Source organism: Rhinopithecus bieti, unplaced genomic scaffold (genome assembly GCF_001698545.2).
Source record: "Rhinopithecus bieti isolate Rb0 unplaced genomic scaffold, ASM169854v2 scaffold_2077, whole genome shotgun sequence".
Classification (NCBI taxonomy): Eukaryota; Metazoa; Chordata; class Mammalia; order Primates; family Cercopithecidae; genus Rhinopithecus; species Rhinopithecus bieti.
In genome coordinates this window covers 2,260,442-2,275,261 of record NW_016803882.1, presented here as the reverse complement: position 1 = coordinate 2,275,261, position 14,820 = coordinate 2,260,442, and the positions used below count along the sequence as shown (strand labels likewise).

The window sequence follows — 14,820 nt, the reverse complement described above, 5'->3', positions numbered from 1 at the left end:
AAAGCTTCCTGGAAATAGCAAGTACACATAAAAATACAGAATATTACAATATTGTACCTGTGAAGTATAAACTACTCATAGCTTGAGTAGAAAGATTAAAGAATGATACACCGATTTTATCCCATAGGTTTTGGTATGCTGTGTTTCCATCATCATTTATTTCAAGAAATTTTTAAATTTCCTTCTTAGTTTCTTCATTGACCCACTGGTCATTCAGGAGCATATTGTTTAAATTCCTTGTGTTTGTATAGTTTCCAAAATTTGTCTGGCTATTGATTTTTAGTTTTATTCCATTGTGGTCAGAGAAGTTACTTGATACAATTTCAATTTAGACTTGTTTTGAGGCCTAAAACAATGGTCTATCCTTGAGAATGACTCATGTGCTTAGGAGAAGAATGTGTATTCTGTAGTCATTGGATAAAATATTCTATAAATATCTATTAGGTCTATTTGGTCTATAGTGCAGACTATGTCCAATTTTTCTTTGTTGATTTTCTGCCTAGAAGATCTGTCCAATCCGGAAAGTGGGGTGAAGTCTCCCGCTATTATTGTATTGTGGTCTCTCTCTCTCTCCTTAACTCTAAAAATATTTGCCTTTATATATCTGGGTACTTTAGTGTTGGGTACATATATATTTAAAATTTTTATATCTTCTGGCTGAATTGACCCCTTTATCATGATATTATGACCTTTGTCACTTTTTAGAGTTGTTGTCTTGCAATCTATTTTGTCTGATGTAAGTATAGCTACTCTTGCTCTTTTTTAGTTTCCATTTGCATGGAATATCTTTTTCCAGTCCTTTATTTTCAGTCTATGTGTGTCTTTATAAGTGAAATGTGTTTCTTGTGGGCAACAGATCATTGGGTGTTTTTTTTTTTTTTTTTTTTTTTTTTTTTTTTTTTTTGGAATCAGCCACTTCATGTCTTTTGATTGGAGAGTGTAGTCCATTTATCTTCATTGTTATTCCTGATAAGTAAGGACTTACTCCTGCCATTTTGTTATTTGTTTCCTGGTTATTTTGTGGTCTTCTCGTTCTTATTTCCTTCCTTTCTGTCTTGCTTTAAATGAAGGTGATTTTTTTTCTGGTAGTGTGTTTTAATTTTTTTGCTTTTTATTTTTGTGCACCTGTTGTAGGTTTTTTGATTTGAGGTTACCATTAGCTTACAAATATCTTAAAACCCGTAAGTTTTAACTCATGACAACCTAACAATGATTGCATAAACATATAAGCTAACAGAGAAGCAAAGAGAAAACTAACAAAAATTCTACACTTTAACATTATCCCTCCCTCTGCTTTTTAATTTTTTGTTATTTCTAGTTATATCTTACTCTACTATCTATGTCTTGGAAAGTTGTTATAGTTATTATTCTTGATTGGTTCATTCTTTAGTCTTTCTACTGAAGATAAGAGTAGTTTATACTCCACAGGTAGTGTTATAATAGTCTGCGTTTTTCTGTGTACTTGCTATTACCATTAAGCTTTGCACCTTTAGATGATTTCTTATTGCTCATTAACATTCTCTTCTTTCAGATTGAGCAACTCTCTTTAGCACTTCTTGTAGAACAGGTCTGGTATAGATAAAAGTCCCTCAGCCTTCATGTTTGAAGGATATTTTCACTGGATATACTATTCTAAGATAAAATGTTTTTTACCTTTATCACTTTAAATATGTCATACACTCTCTCCTGACCTGTAAGCTTTCCACTGAAAAGTCTGCTGCCAGGCATATTGGAGCTCCATTAGATGTTATTTGTTTCTTTTTTCTTGCTTCTTTTAGGATCTTTGCTTTATCCTTAACATTTGGGGATTTATTATTAATGTCTTGAGGTAGTCTTATTTGCGTTAAATCTGCTTGATGTTCTATAACCTTCTTGTACTTGCATATTGATATCTTCCTCTAGGTTTGAGAAGTTCTCTGATATTATCCCTTTGAATAAACGTTCTATCCCTATCTCTCTCTGCCTCCTCTTTAAGGCCAATAGCTCTTAGATTTGCCCTTTTGAGGCTATTTTCTAGATCCTGTAGCCATGCTTCATTCTTTTTTATTCTTTTTTCTTTTGTCATCTCTGACTATATATTTTCAAATAGCCTGTCTTCGAGACCACTAATTCTTTCTTCTGCTTGATCAATTCTGCTGGTCAGAGACTCTAATGCATTTTTCAGTATTGCAACTGCATTTTTCAATGCCAGAAATTCCACTTGATTGTTTTTCATTATTTCAATCTCTTTGTCAAATTTATCTGATAGGATTCTAAACTCCTTTTCTGTGTTATCTTGAATTTTGTTGGGTTTCCTCAAAACAGCTATTTTGAATTTTCCATCTGAAGGAATACATATCTCTGTCTCTCCAGGATTGTTCTCTAGTGCCTTATTTAATTTTGTTAGTGAGGTTATATTTTCCTGGATGGCTTTTTGATGTTTGTTGGTAACTCGGCATTGAAGAGGGAAGTATTTATTGTAGTCAGTCTGGGCTTGTATGTACCCATCTTTCTTGGTAAGGCTTTCCAGGTATTTGAAGGGACGTGGGTGTTTTGATCTGTTTTTGATCACTGAAGCAATATCTGCATTGGGGTCACCTCAAGCCTCTTACAGGCTCATAGAGGTACTGTCTTGGTGGTCTTGGGTAAGATCTAGAAGAATTCTCTAGATTACCAGGCAGAGACTCTTGTTCTCTTCCCTTACTTTCTACCAAACAAATGGAGTCTGTATGCCGAGCCACCTGGAGCTTGGGGAGGGGTGACACAAGCACCCCTGTGGTCACCACCAATAGGACAGCATTGGGTCAAACTTAAAGCCTGCACAGTACTGAGTCTTGCCCCAGGCCTGCAGTATTCAATGTCTGGCTACCACCTATGAGCCCTCCCCCTGCCCCCCCCCGCCCTGGGCGGGTCCAGAGATGCTGTCTAGGAACAAGAGCCTAGAGAACTTTAGGAATCTACCTGGTCATCTATTCTACTGTAGCTGAGCTGGCACCCAAGCCAGAAGACAAAATCTTTCCCAGTCCTACCTGCCCTTTCCAGAGTAGAAGAGCCTCTCCTGGCCACCACTGCTCCAGGCCCACAGTGAGTACTTCCTAGCTACTGTTAACATTCAGTCAATGCCCAAGCACTCTTCAGTCAGCTTGTGGTGCATGCTGCAAGGCCTGGGTCTCTCTCTTCAGGGAAATGAGTTCCCCTCTGGTCCAGGACAGGTCCAGAAATGCCATCCAAGAACAAAGCCTGGAATCAGGGACCTCAAGAGCCCACTTGGTGCTCTACTCCACTGTGGTTGAGCTGGTACCTAAGGTTCAAGACAAAGTCCCCTTGACTCTTCTCTTTTCCTCAAGCAGGAGTCTCTCTCTGTAGCCACCACAGCTTGGAATATATTGGGTCACACCTGAAACCACCATGTCTCTGAGTCACAACCAAAGCCCATAGCAAATACTGCCTGGTTACCACTGCCAACTATTCAGGGTTCAAGGTCCCTTTAGTCAGAAGGTGATGAACACTGCCAGGACTACATCATTCCCTTTGAGGCAGAAGGTTCCCTTCTGGTCTATGGTATGTCTAGAAATGTCTGGAATCTAGTGCCTGAAATGGGGACCTACCTCATGACTCTGCCTGGTGCCTTATCCTTCTGTGGCTGAGCTTGTATCTATGTTGCATGACAAAGTCCTCTTTACACTTCCCTCTTCTCTCCTCAAGCATATGGAAGGAGTCTCTCCCAGACCTGCGAGTTGCACCGCCTGGGACTGGGGCAGTAGCAAATCACTCCCCTGGTTGCCCTGGCTTTTGTCTCACTAGGTTGCATGCCCCACAAGACCACTGGCTCTGAGCCAGCACAGCACCAAGACTTGCCCAGGAATTGCAGTATTTTTGGCCTAGAGAGTCTTTCAGGTTTATCTGGGACCTCAGATCACTTTTGCCTGCAGTGACAAGGCTTGCCAGAACTCAGATTCTGACCACTGAGATGAGTGATTCAACTCTGGGTAGGGCTGGACTAAATGCTCCCTCCACAGGCACCAGCTGAGTTCTGCTCAGCACTGGTTTTTCACTGTGACAGAGTAGCACTGAATTCCAATGCAAAGTCCCACAATCACTGCGCTCCTCCTACCCCAGGATCACAGATGTTCTCTCCGTGCCACACAGTTGCTGCCAGATGGCGGAGGGGTGGTGTTGGTAACTCAAGACGGTCTTTTTCACTCTCTTCAGTGCCTCTTTCAGTTATATGAAGTTAAAAGCAGGAACTATGATCACTCACCTGATTTTTCATTCTATAAAGGTGTTTTTTGTGTGTAGATAGTTGTTCAATGTGGTGTTCTTGCAGGGAGGATGATCAGCGAAGGGCATTCAGCCATTTTGTCCACCTCTCTCTCCAATAATTCTTTATATTAAATTTTCCCTGTTCCAATTACTCAGCAGTTTATTTTTTCAGATGGAACCATGACTGATACAATCCCAGGAGATAGACCTTTAAAGATGAGAATTGAGTACTGGTTTGGTCAGGCCCTTGAACTTAAGCACAGTGCTAAACTACTTGCCAAAGTAGTTTAGATGCTAGTAATCCATGTCAAACAGTGGCACCACAATTACTTAAGTTATCATCTGTTGATTGTGATGAAATGTTAACTGAAGCATAGCCTTGGAAGCCCAAGTGACTACTGCACGTGATTGCTATTGACTGTTGCCATAATGGTGACTACCATATATTTGATGTGGGATGGATGCTTCTGGGTAGCATGCAGAATTTACAGAAGAAAATAATTAGCTAAGTTCCTCTAACTCACTCAAGTCATGGTTTGAGGATGCGAGACCTTCCATGACAACTCTAAATTAACCACTCATTTTTTTGTAGCATCAAAGCTGATATTGCTGAAAATCAAACACGAATTTAATTATATGAGTTGCTGAATTACAACAGTTGAATTCTGTCTTGAGAGGTTTTCCATATGAAAGTTAAGGCTTAATTAAGAGTCACATCCTGGAATTTAGAATGGAGAAAACTGGTTGACCCCAACGGAGCTGACATTTTGATTCTTCAAGTTACTCTGCCTTTTGACAGTGGGGTGTGACTTTCATTGTTCTCCAAAACCCTCCTTTGGATTGAGACTAAGTTGCCTTCACTGGGACTTTGCCTGATACATTCTCTCTTAGTTCTTTCCCTTGTTAATACAATCTCCCAACTGTCTGCCAGTTTACCCCAGGAACACTCCCTAATTTTTACATGAATCCTTAACTTCAATGTGATTCTAGGGAAACTAGGACTAGACTACCACCTGTTTTGTGATTTAAATGATTCATTAAAGTATATCCTGGTCCAAAGATTGAAAAAAAAATCCCTGGTTTGGGCAATGTTCCAAAACCAGAGATCTCTGGATAAAAATAAAAACACTAATAACTGTATGGAGGATGCCCATATAAGACACCTTCTTCTATAAACAGAGAGATACAGAAAAGAAAGAAAAAAATCAGACCTTGAAATCAATTATTCTTTATTCAAACACTATTAAAGACCCCAGTGGAAATGTTAAGTCTCTGGTTGCATATTTTTTTTTCCTTAGGCATATCCAAAGGTGCAACAATTGTATTTACAGTTTGGAGATAATACAAAAGAATGTCAGTCAATGCTGTCAAGACAGCAAATGCAACAGGGTAATCAAGTTTAGTTACCCACTTTGTCAGGGGCTGCTTCTTTCCTGGAACAAATTGCTTACTCAGTTAGCACTGAGTATGTATCTGTTCCTAAGAATATTAGCATTGTAAGGGTTCAGCATCTTTTTAAGTAAATATATTAAATTGATATTGTGAGTTCTTAGGAAATGTAGAGACCCAAATTATGTTTTACTGTGCAATGTCTATGTAACTTAAAATGTTTTGCCTTCTTTTTGATAAATTTTAAAAAATTGAATTATTGACAAGTATTTGGAAGAAAGAGACTGCTTTGTGTCAGAAAGCCATTTCCAAAAGAGTTTAAGTCAATTATTTGAAGTCACAAGATCTTTTAGAGGCTGCCCCCAGTACTTTATAGTCCACCTTTATGGTATAAGCAATGTTTTATATCTTTGGTCAGTTAAATGGACTAGAAGCTTTTATGAAATTGTCAGGAATTCAAATATTGAGGCATAGCTAATAGCACTAAAAATTTCATCTGCCGGGTGTGGTGGCTCACGCCTGTAATCCCAGCACTTTGGGAGGCTGACGCAGGCGGATCACAAGGTCAGGAGATCGAGACCATCCTGGCTAATACAGTGAAACCCCGTCTCTACTAAAAATACAAAATAATTAGCCAGGCGTAGTGGTGGGTGCCTGTAGTCCCAGCTACTCGGGAGGCTGAGGCAGGAGAATGGCGTGAACCAGGGAGGCGGCGCGTGCAGTGAGCCGAGATCTCGCCACTGCACTCTAGCCTGGGCAGCAGAGCGAGACTCTGTCTCAAAAAAAAAAAAAAAAAAAAAAATCATCTTAACTTTTAAATCCATCTGTTACAGTCAATGCCTTGGTTATTAATTTCACCACTCAATACAATAACATTCAAGAATAATTTTGCCTGATGTCTATTGAGAGGTTTAACATATATAAGCAAATTTTGAAACCTATGTAACTTGGTTTACATTTACTGTCCTTATAGGAAGCTACACAATTTTTTTTTTTTTTGGCATAAAGACAAACTTTATTGAGGCTCTCAGCAATAGTTCTCTTTCTCCTGCACAGTCTTGTTTCCCCGGAGACGTCCAGTCCGGCGGGCAGCAATGAGACCCACTTTGCGGCCAGCAGGGGCATCTCTGCGGATGGTAGAGGGCTTGCCGATGTGCTGGTGGTTGCCACCTCCAAAAGGATGCTCCACAGGATTCATGGCCACACCCCGTACTCGTGGCCAGCAGTTCCTCTTTGCCTTATATTTGTGGTAGGCCCAGCCAGCCTTCAAGATGGGTTTGTCAAATCGGCCACCTCCAGCCACCACACCAACCACAGCTCTGTTGGCTGAGGAGATAACTTTCTTGGAGCCGGAGGGCAGCTTCACACGGGTCTTCTTGGTCTCAGGGTTGTGGGAGATAACGGTGGCATAGTTCCCTGATGCCCGGGCCAGCTTGCCACGGTCTCCAGGCTTCTCCTCCAGGCAGCACACGATCGTACCCTCAGGCATGCTGCCCACAGGGAGCACATTGCCAATGTTGAGCTGGGCCTTCTTGCCGCAATACACAAACTGTCCCGTGTGAATGCCCTCGGCGGCAATGAACAGCTCCGTCCGCTTCTTAAACCGGTACGGATCCCGGAAGGCCACGAGCGGCGCGCCGCGGCCCGGGTCGTGGATGATGTCCTTCACGATGCCCTGGATGTAGCCGTGCCGCTCGGCGAAATCCACGGCGCGCAGGCGCGCAGCGCCCTTACGGTGCTTCACGTGCACGCGAAACACAGACCCGGCGCCCTTCCTCTGTCCACGGATCACACGGCCCATGACGACGGGTCCAGCTCACTAGCGCTGCCGAAAGAGGAAACGCGGCGTCCACGAGCCGCCTTGAAGCTACACAATTTAATGAAGATTATCTCCTTCCTACTAAACCACTTGATGAGATTCAGAATGAAAGTCCCTATTTTATCAAAAAGCATTAAGTGGAAATGACTTGCCCTAGGTAATGTGGGGAAGGCAGGGTGGTCACGTAGAGAAGAAAAATAACAACCAACAGAAAACCAATTTTTTAAATAAGATTCAAACTGAATTTAATTAATTTTTATTCAGCACTCATAAAATGCACTTGTAGATATACTTAATGGGACCCCAAATTATCAAAACTAAATAGCTTATAAATTACTTGACCAGAAAAATGGCCAAGAAGTTGCTAGCTTTTAAAAGTTATAGTATCCACTGGCAAAGACAGTGCCACCTGCACATTCTCTTTGAGTCTCTTCACTTTTCCATGTAGCTCCTCCTCAGGTACAGTGCATAACCACAGTTATAGGTGTTCCTGCATGCTCAGAAGGGACTGCATTATAAGAGAGGGGAGCAATGCCAAGGTAGCTTGCAATACATGTAAAGTAGCATAATTCAGTTAACTGCATAGTTCTAAACAAACAGCATATTCAAAAACACATTTTTCCAAAATTTTCACCAAGGCAGCATATCCCTTTTTTACCAAAATTAATTGACAAAAGAATTGTTTGCCCCTGGATAACTGATACAGACTTTACAAGAAATAAGTTTCATCATGCACTAAATGCCTTTAAATTCAAGAAAGAGGCACATAAAATATAAAATATCTCATAGGACTTTTAGATGTTTTGTGCTCTTGAAAAATAGGATATGGTTAAACTTTTTAATCCTTGACTCTGTCTCTTGCTGTTCTCCAACATAATATTGTTATCCTAATATTTTATAACTATATAGATAGGAAGAGTGAATGTAAGTGATTTGCTAAAAGTCGTATAACTAGTGAATGATTGTTCTGGATATTTACATTGCTCTACAAATCCATTCTTCACCCTTCTCTACCGTGTTGTGCACCCAGGCAGCTGACCTCCTTGTCTCATAAAAATGGATTTTCTTTGTCCTATGGTTTCCAGTTGGATTGAGTTAATGAGAGACAACAGGAGGAAAATGCAGGGCAGAAGAAGAGGAAGGTAATGGTGTTTATTCCCTGACTTCCTTCCTGCTCTGCCACAAGTTGACAGTAGCTGGTTTCCTCTACTGGAGTTCAGAAATAAAGGCCAGAAGGGAAAGCCTCAGCTTCCTGACATGAAGCACTTGACTACAGTTACAGCTAGAACCACAGCTCTCTCTGATTCCTCATAACTATTCCTTTTCCTTGCCCTTTCATGTCTAATAGAGGCAGTGGCTCTCCACTGTCGCTAGCCCCAGGATACTTTATCATCTCTTACTAGTGTACTTTAACCATTCCTATACCTGCTAGGACCTTGATAGATCTAGATATAGAAACAGGGTTTGAATCCAGGTTTAATGGCACTGATGTTAAACCAGGTTCATTATTCACACACGCAGCAAACCAAGTGGTGTGACAACAGGTTTTGTCAAAGAGAAAAGAGTTTATTCACAAGGCTGCCAAGCCCGGAGACAGAAGAACAAATCTTAAATCTGCCTCATTGAAAATAGGGCTTGTTGGGGGCAGGTACTTATGGAATAGAAAATGGGGTGGTCTAATGTCTGGGGAATGGTGATTGGTGGATAGGAAAGGTAATCAGGGTTCTGTGCAAGCATAATTGAGCAACATGGCTCTTCATAGGATGCATGGTCAGAAAAAGGCAGCACTAGTATGACCTGCAGGTAGAATTTTTGACCCTCTCAAGTCAAAAAATGTCTCTTCAGCCACCTGTGCAAGCCCAGTTGGAGGATTAGTATTCTCAATTGGCTTGAACTGGACAAGAGCTGCCCTGTAACTCCTGAAAAACAACTTTAAGCACTCGTTACTATAGTGACCCACAGTCAGAGATATTGTCTGTAAGGAAGCTAATGGAAGTTTAGTTATGTATCATTTGGCTACATGACTTGCACCTAAACCACTTAAGAAGTAAGTAGTTAAAAGCAAGCAACGCAGGTTAAGTTTGGTGGGCTTACTCAGGTTATTCCTTGGTTTTAGTACTAATATCAGTGTTCTTTCTATTGAACCACACTATACCCACATGCACTGCTTTCACATACTTTATATGTCTGCCTTTATTGACAATAATAGTTTAAAATACTTTGCTTAACAGTTATATATTATTTTCAACTGTTTCTATTTACTTGTATATGTGAATCTCATTCCCCAGCTACAGTATATGCTACGTGATTATGTCTTTTAAATGAATTCCCTATTATCCCCCAACTTGCCTAGCACAATCAATACAAAGGATATAATTTAAAAAAAAAAAAATACTCGTTGACAGTTTCACATCTGCATGGTGATGTGAACAGACCATAGACCCATTTGCCAGTGAAACAACCATAGCTGGCACAAATTATTTTTTAAAAAGACAACCATATAAAGTATTTGAAAATTGTTCTAAGGGCATACAGCAACATATATTCAAGAAAAATCTTTTTGAAAATCTATTAAATCTCAGTGTGCACAGTAAGAGGCTGAGGCACTTGAACCATGACTTACTCCATCCCTCCTGTATGCCAGTTCAGCTTGACTGAAGCTCATTTCTGTGTAACTACAGCTAAAAAGACAAAGCTTCTTTATCCCTCAGTTCCCAATCAAGGGACATAGTATCTCACCAGGAGGAGCAGCCCACTAGTATTTCTTATCACCTCCGACACCAAGTTGCAAAGGCTAAATTCCTAGAAAGTGCAGTTGAGAGGTCAGGGACTTTCTTTCTCCACCCAGCCCCAACTCACACTCTCAGTCACAGGGTTGGCAGGTCAAGAATACTGGGTCTCTGACTACTCTCAGTCCTGCTCATTTGTAGGCCAAAGAGGCAAGCAAAGAATACCAGAAGCTATGGCTCTGACAAGCACCCTACTCATAACGCATGGTGTCACTCCAAGACAAGTGGACCACTGTCCCCACCCCCAGCCCTGGAGCAATAGCTCAGAGACTTTTCTCAGGAACAGGGGGAGTCCACAAGAAAAGAGGACTCCAATGTTGTTCCCAAAATAACTCTTTATTTGAAGAAAAGTGTGGGAAAGTTCAAGCCTAAGAATGCTTTCAAAACCGATTGGTGATTTTGGCAGTAAACAATTAAAAGAAGGCTTGTAGCTCTATGAGACCCACAAGCTCAACTGTAGGCCAGCTAATTTATCAGACAGAATCAGAGAAAGAGATAGCCAAAAAGAGACACCAAGGGGACATAACAAGCCTCAAAGATTGGCCTCAAAAACTACCCCTATCCAGATTTAATTGGATGAGATTGTGAAGCAATCTATGCCTAGAACACTCCAGGGTGTTGTCTGAAACAATAGGGATATCAACCATCAATTAGGTGAGTTTAAGAGCTGGGTATGATACCAACAGAGGCAGACAGACTAACAGAGAAATCAGAAAAAGAGACAAAAACTACCCTGATTTAACCAGAGAAAACACTGTCATCTAGGATGACTGTCCTCATGCTCAAGGATGTGCCTCTCTGAAGGGCAATGGAAGCTTCACACTAAATGAGAAATAGTTGCAACTGAAAGAGTCTAGCCAAGTCACAAAACAAACAAACAAACAACAACAAAAACAACTCTGAAATGGGGAAGGAAATAAAAATTTAGAGTTGTTACAATGCGTTACTTCAAATGTCCAGTTCAAAAAAAAAAAAAACTTGCAACAAAAAAAAATAGGAAAAGGAAAATGTAGCTTACAAACAGGAAAAAGGAAGACAACAAGAATTACCTGTGAAGGTCACCATGTCAGATTTTAAAGATTTCAAAGCAGCCATTACAAATTATTCAAAGAACTAAAGAAAACTTGTGCTTAAAGAAGTAGTGGCTGGATATTCTTATCAAATACAGAACATCAATAAAAAGGTAGAAATGATTTTTTAAATAACCAAATGAAAATTCTAGATTGAAAAAACACACTAGTTGAAATGAAAAAAATTACCAGAGGTTCAACAGCTGATTTGAACTGACAGAAGAATCAGCAAATTCTAAGATAGATCAACAGAGATAACGCAATCCGAAGAAAGTGGAGAGAAGAGCAAAGACAAATTAATAGAGCTACAGAAAAATGTGGAGCACTATTAAGCACACAAACACACATAATAATAGAGGATAATAGAGAGAAAGGAAAGGAAAAATAGAAGAAATCATGGCTGAAAACTCCAAAAATACATTAATCTATACATACAAGATTAACAAACTCAAAGTAAGATAATCACAAAGAGATCCATACCAAGACAAATTATGGAAAAATACTGAAAGACAATGACAAAGAGAATATTTTGAAAGCCACAAGAGAAAAATGACACATCACATTCAAGACAACTCCAAGAAGACTGACTTGTCATCAGAATCAGTGGAGGCAGAAGCAGAGGAATAACATATTCAGAGGGCTCAAAGAAAAAAAAAACACTAAAATCTTATATGCAGCAAAAGTGTGTTTCAAAGATGACGGTGACTTTTGAAGGTTTCGTGTAGAGGTAATGAAAATGTTCTTAAAAAAGATTGTGGTGAGAATTGCATAACTCTATGAATTTTCAAAAAAAAAATACCTTGTATACACTCCATGGGTATATGTATATATATAGTAAAATATTTTTATAACAGCTTTAAGAAAATTTCATACTATATATACTAAAATTTCATACTCTACGTGTGTATGTACATACAGAGTATGTATATAGTATATACAGTAAATTATTCATACTATATACTATATATAAATTGTTCACACCATATATATTATACTAGTGTACTCTTCATAGTATATTTAGTACAGCATGAATAGTTACTATATAAAGAATAATTTATATACAGTATATAGTATGAATATATGTAGTATAATGATAATTTCATACTATACATATATATACAGAGAGAGAGTGTATGAAATTATCTTAATAAAGCCATTATTAAAATATTTACTGATTTATTGGTTTGGGATACCTGAGAGTGCCTGTGATGCAGTCTTCTTATAAAGGCCTCTCTATGATATAACTGAGAAGTTTCAGTTCCATTATGGTGGCAAAAGACCATAACCATCCATCCCTTCTGATGATTACAACTAAAAATTCTGGACAAAATATAAACAAGTAACTACTGGAGAGTTGAAAAGTAAACAAAATAAGTGAATTGTGGGGAGGAATCAAAAATGGTGGCAGCATCCATGGTGAGTGAGTTTCCCGTTCTTGTTTATCTCTCAAAATGCCGTGCTGGGGAGAGGGCTCATGTTGCAGAGAAGCACAGTGAAAATGGTGGCAGCAGCCTCAGTGGCTAACACCCTGAGAGAAACTCTACCTTTGGGCCACAAGAACCAGGAAAAGGGGACTTTGAAGGCCAGATAACAGGGAGAAAAATTCCAAAATTGATAGCCAGAGTAAAGGGCCCATAACACTGCGCATGCACTCACGTGTGTCTTTGTATCTTCAGCTATCCATGCATGGGACAGATCCAAACCCCTATAGCAACAGTGTGAAAAACTGAGCTGAGATTTGAACCACCTGCAGTTTACAACCTAACCCTAGAAAATCTAATAAAAACAAATGCAAAGATATAAACCAAGAGTCCTATATGAATTTAAAATGTAATACTAAAAATTATTAAGATACTACAGGAAAAGCAGCACAGGAGGAGCCTTAGAGGAACAAAAAACTGAGGGAACAAAAGGAACACAAACAATAAAATAGTATGCTTGATTCAAAGCATATCAATTATTACATTCAATATTAGTGATCTAAATGCCCCAAAATAATAGAGAGGGACTGATAAAGTGGATTTAAAAGTCAAGGCCTTAGCATCTGTTGCTTACAAGACTCAGTCTTTATATCTTATTAGTAGAGCACAAATTGATTTTGTAAAGAATACTAAAAACACAGTTAGCATAAGAAAATTAAAATGGCTATTTTAATGTATGATAGACTTCAAGACAAAGGGTGCTTCCAGGTATATAAACATTTCATAACAATAGAAGTTACACTTTATCAGGAGTAATGGATAAAGACATCAACATTATTGATGTGAATTTACCTAATAACAGAATCTCAAAATAACATAAGGCAAAAATTGGCAGAATTAAAGGAAGAAATAGAATGAGGCTGAAAGAACTGGTAGAGAAGCATAACTAGGGGAGACAGCAGTATCAAGTGTAAGAGATAGTATGGTCTGGCTACAGAAATAATATGAGAGATGATGAAATGTGAGTGAAAAAGATTGTAAATACTAAGTGAAGGATTAGAGCCAAGATGGCCAACTAGAAACAGTCAGGAAGAACATCTCCCACCAAGAGACTAGGACAGTGGGAAGACTAGTACACTCAGAGCAGATCTTTGGAGGGAAGGTATTGAGGGTGAACAGAGGAAGGAAACAGACACTGGGCTGAAGAGGAAGAAAAGCTGGGAGCTCTGCACAGGGCTGCTGAGCACCAGGACTTGCCCCTGGCTCCCAGTGACTTCTGGGGAAGGGATGAGTTGAACAGGCAAGGAGTGGCTTGCTTTCATCACAGACCTCTGGAATCCTAGCTGCAGGAGACCCCACAACCCCCACAGACCCTTGAGCTGGCAGGGAGAGCTGCTCAAAGAAGTGGTAGGAGCAGGAATCCAGCCTGTGAGGAGCCCAGAGGGTTCGGTGTGGGAAATTCTACACTGGAGCACAGCCAGGGATGCCTATCCCTCAAGGTTTGCTATGCTTCTCTAGGTGGTTTTACCCTTTGGGTGACCATTGGACCTGGACAGACAAAGCAGGGCAATCTTGCCTATGGGACAGGACCGGTTCAATCTGAGCATCCCTCTGTCTGTTGGCCTTTCCTGGGGCCCCTGCCTGGCCATGCCCACTTGCAGTGCAGCCTCAGATGCCCAGCCAGGGTATGTCCAGGAGCCCTCATTATAGCTCCTTCACCAGCAGACTACTCCTAACTGTTGGAGAGTTCCAGAAAATCATCCCCTGCCAACATGCACCAACCTACCTGCAGCCTCTCCCCACTACAGCCTCCAACCCTGTCAACATGCACGACTGCCCCCCACTACTTTGCTGGCATGAGCACACTGGCAAACTTTGCCTCCCCTCTCCCACGGGTGCATGCTATGTGTGTGTACCCTGCCACCCTCCCTACTGCTGGCACAAGCATACCCTGCCACCCCACCCCCATTGGCACCTCACCCCCGCTGATACAGAGGCAGCCCACTGCACCACTGCTGCATGTGCAAGTGTATGCACAGTTGCTGGCACTCCCCATCCTTCCCCAGCTGACACACATGCATCTCACCATG

At 40.4% G+C, this 14,820-nt stretch overlaps 1 pseudogene across 1 annotated transcript; it reads right to left on the bottom strand.

Moving 5' to 3' along the window:
• Positions 1-6,616: 6,616 nt before the first annotated feature.
• LOC108518690 (60S ribosomal protein L8 pseudogene) lies at positions 6,617-7,475 on the bottom strand (annotated as a pseudogene). The gene has a single exon (XR_001882453.1). The product of XR_001882453.1 is annotated as a 60S ribosomal protein L8 pseudogene (transcript).
• Between the last annotated feature and the right edge of the window lie 7,345 nt (positions 7,476-14,820).